The sequence below is a fragment of the Mauremys mutica genome, chromosome 6, assembly GCF_020497125.1.
Source record: "Mauremys mutica isolate MM-2020 ecotype Southern chromosome 6, ASM2049712v1, whole genome shotgun sequence".
In the NCBI taxonomy this organism is placed as follows: Eukaryota; Metazoa; Chordata; order Testudines; family Geoemydidae; genus Mauremys; species Mauremys mutica.
The window spans coordinates 14940723-14947584 of record NC_059077.1 but is presented as its reverse complement, the minus strand read 5'-3'; positions in this window follow the sequence as shown (position 1 = coordinate 14947584).

The following is a 6862-nucleotide window of genomic DNA, read 5'->3' as shown; positions in this document are numbered from 1 at the left end:
AGCAATTATTATTTTCTTTATCATTATAAGATTTTATAAAGTTGGTACTCATAATTAAGTTCATTCCTTTTGATCTTTTGGACTTGGGAGGTTGATAATCCTTGCTGAAAATCCTTAGTGAGTGAATTTTGGGTCTCCATGTGCTTTTCCAGAGGAGTTGTGTTTAAGCACTAAGAGAGGAGCAGTGACATAAACTCTATCCCACCCAAAGGTTACATACAATCAGTTTTGCTCTTTCTTCTGTATAGTCAGTTTTCCCAATTGTCTCCGACAGCCTTTCACTCAGCAATAGGGCAGAGAAGAATATTTAAAGAAATAGACAAAAGAGTCGGTAAAGGAACTTTGGAACAAGTATAGGATCTGGAGCTACTTTGGGCTCAATTTTAAAAAGCACACTAGATTTAAAGTTAATGGTATCCCTTTAAGTGCCTGTAGGCTGGACTATCATATCAGTCAAAATCCGCACTTCGATGTTATTGTTACTGCAACTTGCTTGGAATTAAGATAAGAGTTTAGGACAGCAACTGGGGGTGCTGGGAAGATGAGACCCAACAAAAATGTGAAGCTAATCTTCTAGCTTTGTACCTTTTAGGGCCCAATCCTGTGAAGTGCTGAGTATCCTCCTCATGTAGGCCCAGATCCACAAAGAGATTTAGGTGCTTAAATCCTGGACTTAGGCTCTACTGCAATCCACAAAAGCCATGTTTAGCTGCTGCTTCACCATGTAGGTGCTTAAACTCACTCACCACCTAAATGTTGCTGTGAACATTACCTAGGTGCCTACGTCTCTGGGTACATGCACTGGTGCCTCACACAAGCACCTCATGCCTAAACCTCAGGATGATCATCAAATAAGGTGCAGAAATGCGTTGTTCTACCTGTCCGATCTGGTAGGTGTGCTGAGAGCATGCCTAACTCCACACAAAACAGCTGATGGCCTCCATTATAACCTTTAGCCCAGTGGTTAGGAAACTCCCCTGGCCCTGGGCAGGAACGCCCAGAGGATTCAGGGGGCCTGGGGACTTCGGTGGTGGGGAGCATGTGGCAGGTGCCAGACGAAGGACTGTGGCGGCGGTCGAGCATCCGCCGAAATGCCGCCGAATTTCTGCAGCATTTCGGCGGCGACGCCTCTCAATGACGTCGCTTGTCTGTGGCAAGCGGCGTCATCGAAAGGCGTCACCGCCGAAATGCCACAGAAATTCTGCAGCATTTCGGCAGACGCTCGACCGATGACCAGGACTCGGGCGTATTTAGATGCCCCCGCGGGCGCCATGGCGCCTGCAGGCACCGCTTTGGGGACCCCTGGTCTAAATATTTAGGCCTGCCTTGAGTGCAGGAGGCTGGACCAGAAGACGTCTCAAGATCCCTTTCAGTCCTATGATTCTATAATTATCTATTTAGCAAGGGCCACCTTCTGTATAGCCTCATGTATACTTGAAGTGCTACATACATCATAATTTAGCTGTAATTGTAAATTACTTTCTTTGGATACTTACTCATCTGAAAAGAACCCAAGAGTTTGTTCCTTTGTTGCATCTCTTGTTGCACAATGTTTCCTTTGTATGCAAGGTCAAAAACAAAAGCAGATGTTTCTTCAAGTTGAAACTCCGTAGATGTTGCTTACACGCAAGCCAAAATATCATTTGACTTTGATTGTTTGGGCTTTATTTCTTAACATAATTAAGGGAAACATTTGGTACACAAATGCTAACCTCTTTGTGTTAATTAAAAGTGTTTCTGCTGGAGCACTCTGAAGTAATATTGAATGCTTCTCCCTTCTTTTCCATACCAAGGATGGGAAGGAGTGGGGTTTTCAGCTGCTTTTCTGTATCGGCAGATGTATAAGCAGGAGATAGGTGAAAACAAGCGGGTTTTAGATAAGTGCCCAAAAGTCTGAATATTTGTATGATATGTGTAGAAGCCTCTTGGGAGAGAATGCATGTCTAGTGGTTAGCACCGTTGATTTGGATCAGCATGTTTGACTTCTGTTTCTGGCTCTTCCACTGATTTGCTGAGTAACAGTTAGGCCAGGCAGTTAATTCTCTCTGTGCCTCAGGTTGGGGGTGGCTGTTTTTTTAAAGAGTTTATATACTTGAAAGATGCTGGGTTAACAGCACTGGGCATTACTTTACCCACAGAACAGGAGACAGCACTGCCAGGTTCCCATCCAACGTGCCTCAATCCTGTCCAGGAAGCACTACCATTCTCCATGCCCAGTCAGTTCTTGGCCTCTCTTCTGAGACTTTTTGCAATGGTGCAAGTTAATACCCATTATGGTGGTAGGTCTTGCAATGTGGATTCCTGTTTGATAGTTCTGAGACCAACAAATGCATCTGACTGAGGCCGGTGAACTCTGCCTTAATTTACACATCTGTAAAATAGATATGTCAATATTAATATACTTTATAGCACAATTGCTAGCATTATTTGATATTTATTTGAGATCTATGGTTGTACACGTATTATTAATTGGGCTTTCCCACAAGATGACCATAACAGATCATTCCAGGGAATAACAAAATGTGGTTGCTTCATGGAGATCTGTAAAAGCACAGGTCCTCTTCTGCCAAACATTTCAGGATACTATGGGGCAGTCTCTTCTGAGAGGAAAATGACTAATAAGGGTGATTTCAAGGTGTGACCAGAGTCCCAGGGGAGCCCACTGAGGTCACTCAATTATGGTGACTGCAAAGAATGGGGCAGACAATCCTCAAAGCTGGTGGATATTCCAATACTTAGATTTACCAAGCCAGCACAAAACAGCTTCTATAGTACCTCACTGGTTACCCAGAAGCCAACAACACAGTTCCCTTAAAGCAACCCAGCCTCAGTCCTCAACCCAGACACCCAAGTCAAATATGAGGAGGATTACTGGAAATCTTATTCATCATATAAGAAAGTTCTACCAATCCCAAAGGATCAGACACATTACCTCCCAGGTTAATGAATATTCCAGATCTCACCCGAATACACGCTTGCAGCCAATTCTTATTAACTAAACTAACATTTATTAAAAAAAGAAAAGAGTGAGAGTATTGGTTAAAAGTTCAATATACATACAATGCTTATATTCAGGGTGATTCCAGGTTAGGACTGGAGATCTCAATCTTGGGCTTAAGCTTCCCCTGCATGAAGCATCAAGTAGATATGAGATAAAAAGGATCAGGACCCAAGCCCTTTTTTTATACAGTTTCAGGCCTTCTTTGACAGGTTGGAGTCATTCAGCGAACAATAGGCAATTATGGAGACTTATTTCCTAAGCACCACCAGTAATTAGTTACACAAATTAACATAAGGCAATTTATTCATTAGGCAGTCTGTCACAAACTTCAAAGAGACATATAGACAATGCCATTATTGCACCCCAAGATTCTCTGAATTAATAGCTATAGTGACAGACAGGAACTGTCTGTTTACATGGCTAACCTTTAACAAGATATGAGTACACACATACAATTAGTATCACCTCTAACTTCTAACAATATAGGTTTGCATTTCAAATTTCTAGCCTATCTACCATGGAATGGCCTTAATTACCATGTGCATACTCTTCTAACATGTCTCTAAAGGTTGGATTTGGGTCATTTAGCCTGCAAACTGATTAACCCTTTCTGGCCCCGTGTCACACTTTGTATAAGATTTGTTTCAATTATATAACAGTGGTAGCAACAATGATTTGCGTGGTCATATTTTAATTAGCTAACGTTACACAAGGTACGCCATTTCTTGCGGTATATTTTGCTCAGCTGAAAAGCAGCCTTGCTGTTGATATTTTGTTAGTCAAAAGGAGGCTGCATATGAAAAATTTAACCAGACTTGGCTTTGGTACAAGTATTGGGTTGTTTCTTTTTTTAATCTCAACCAGTTTGCCCATCCCTTTATAACTAGGATCACTGATTGTAAGAGACAGAATAGTGTGACCGGGAAAGAATTTATTGGTAGCATCTTGTGTTAGCAATAAGAATGTTATCCCTTCAACCCCTCTCCAGTTTTCCTTCTTGTGGCAATATGTGTCAGAAGGAATTTACTTGGAGTACTCTGCCTTCTATGTCTTCTTTGTAATGCTGGCCATGAAAATCCTAGCGCTAGTGAAACATTTTGCCGAGTGATCTAGAACAAAAAAGGTAGGGATGTACAACAGTATATTCTTTTTTCAAAACTCAGAAAGAGATCTGATTCCATTTGACTTTAAGTTTGGAGTCTGGGTCAGGTCTTGTTTAGGCCTTGTCTACACTACAAAGTTTTGACAGCAAAATAGGGGCAAGGGGGGTGTACAGACTACAAAACTACTTTTGGGGGCAAAACTCTGCTGTTTTGCTGACTAAAATAAAACCACCTCAATGAGAGACATAAAGCTTTTTGCAGCAAAGTTAAAGCGGCAAAGTGTCCGCGTACACTGCTGTTTGTTTTGTCAACATAATTGGCTTCCACCAGCATCCCACAATGCCTGCAGTGACCGCTCTGCTTACTGTTTTGATCTCTGCTTCTCTGCAGGCATGCGCCCCATCTGACAGCTGTGGGTGCTGCTCTGTTCTGGGAACAAAGAGAGCAAATCATTAATGTGGAATACTGCTGTTTTCCCCTGCACTAGGAACATAGGGGATGCCACTCCCATAGGAGAACGTCGAGGGAATCACAGAACTGCAGGCAGGCAGGGCAGGCTGCTTGGGGAAGAGACTGCTGTGCTGAGCAGCAGAGCCGGGAGCTGACATGGGGTAGAGGTACCCTTTCCCCTGCCTCAGGATAGGTCAGTCAGCCTGTTGCTGACCCCCCTCCTCCCAAACACACTGCTCTCCTCTCCCTCCCGGCACACACTTTCAGTGAAAAGCAGCTGACAATCTACTAGGATGCCCCTGGAACAATGAGATTGAGAAATCTGCATCATATGACGCTGTACCTGCCCCATGAGGCATTGCAAACCCTTCCCAAAGCACCCTGCAGCCAGTTGCACAGTGGGACAGCTACCACAGTGCACTGCTCTCTGTGTCGATGCAAGAGCTGCTAGTGTGGATGCGCTCTGCCGACACAAGGAGCTAGTGTGGACATGTAACTGCAGTTTCAATTAAAGTGCTCTAATTCAAGCGGCATAACTTTTGCCAACAAAACTTTGTAATGTAGCCTTAGGAAAGACTGTTATATCCTTTCTTATCTGCAATATAAAGTTTGCTGACACTTTCACACAGATTTTAAAATTTGCTAAATTTTGTGTTCACTACCAGGCTAGAAAAAATTCCTTGGAAGCCAGTGAACTATATAAATTATGTTGGGATGTATCCATTCTAGCAGGAGTAAAATCACAACTCATTACCATTGCTGTTTCAAGATCATAACCTTCCGTTTCTCCGATTATTGCAATATGCCACACGTGAGGCTACCTGTGGAGCTTCACTTGAGTAGCACATTCTCTATGGTTTCCAGTGCTAAACACCAGTACTGGCTTCCAGTTCAATTCAAGGCGTTAATTTTGCTCTATTAAGACTCTATCATTTGGGAACTGTCTGCATGTGAGGAGATGGTACCACTTGCCCGCTGTAACATCTAGATAAGAGGAGAAAATCTGAAGTACTTCTGCTAACAATCTGGTATTGGGGCTTAAAAAATTGGGGTGAGTGGAGGTTACTCTGGAGAATTGTGTGGCATTGTTATGAGAGTTGTCAGTTGGATGGAGATTGACTCTAAGCATGTACATTAAAAAGCCATCCCATGTGGTCATTTCTATGCTGTCTTTCCAAAAAGTAGCTATTTTCTTTGCATAATCAACCATACCTCCGTTTTTAATATACAAAAAGGTTTACTCACCCCTGAGTTAAATCCTTCAGCGTGGGGGTGGGGGGTGGCATAGGTTTTAAATACTTATTTCCTGTGCAAAACCACTGGATTTATGGGATGTGTGCCATCAGCGACTCAAACAAAAGATTTCCTTAAAGCCACAAGTATCACCTACCCAAAATGATTTGGTAAGATCTCTGCACTGTCCTTGTTACATGTGGGGAAATTTGGAGAGTTAAAGCAATTCTTTGGACAGTTAGAGTAAGTGTCACAAGCGCTCAGTGCTGGCCTAACTCACTTTAACTGAAGTCGAGGGGAGTAGTCTTAAGCCCATACTCGGCTTTTCTGAAAAAATCTCATTTTAGAAAAGTAAGATTAATGGAAGAAATTAATGGACCAGTGGGAAGAGGGACACGTTTGTCTTGGCACGTTTTGGGGAGGCTGTCAACACCAGCACTGGCCACTGGAGTCAAACACGTTCACTACCAAAATGGTAGCTGCTGCTTTAAGGCAAAATAGGCTTCTAGAAATCAAAACCTTACTTTGGGCAATATCTCTCTTAAAAATACTAGTTGGACCATGTGAGGCTAGAACTGGTTATTTGGACAATGGACATTCTCTTTCTCCATAGCCAAAACCAAAAAAACCCAGCCCTCCAAACATAAAGAAATTAGAGGAAAGTTACCTGACCAAAGTAGAAATTTAGATCTTTAGCTCAGCACCAATTTGTATGTGGATCAGGGTAAGAGATAAGGGAAACTGCTGTCTTGGCTGAAAACAGTAACTCTTAACTAGCCTCTTTCCTTCTCCCCTGGTAAGGTCATCTTGGAAATTTCTGGATCCCTAAAGATCTCAGAAGGAAACACTAGGAAGTGTCATATTACAATCCCTGCATAACTTATTTGCAGTTGATTAGCAGTAATTTTTCCACACAGATGTGCAAACTCAAAATGCACTCACTTTGCGGGTCCTTTTCAAAGGGAAGGTCATCCCTTTGGCAATGCAGGTTTGTTACAGAACATTGTCAATAGCATTGTTTTGTTTTGTTTTTTTAATTTGGAGGAATGTAAATGAGTGTGTTTAGAATGGCTGA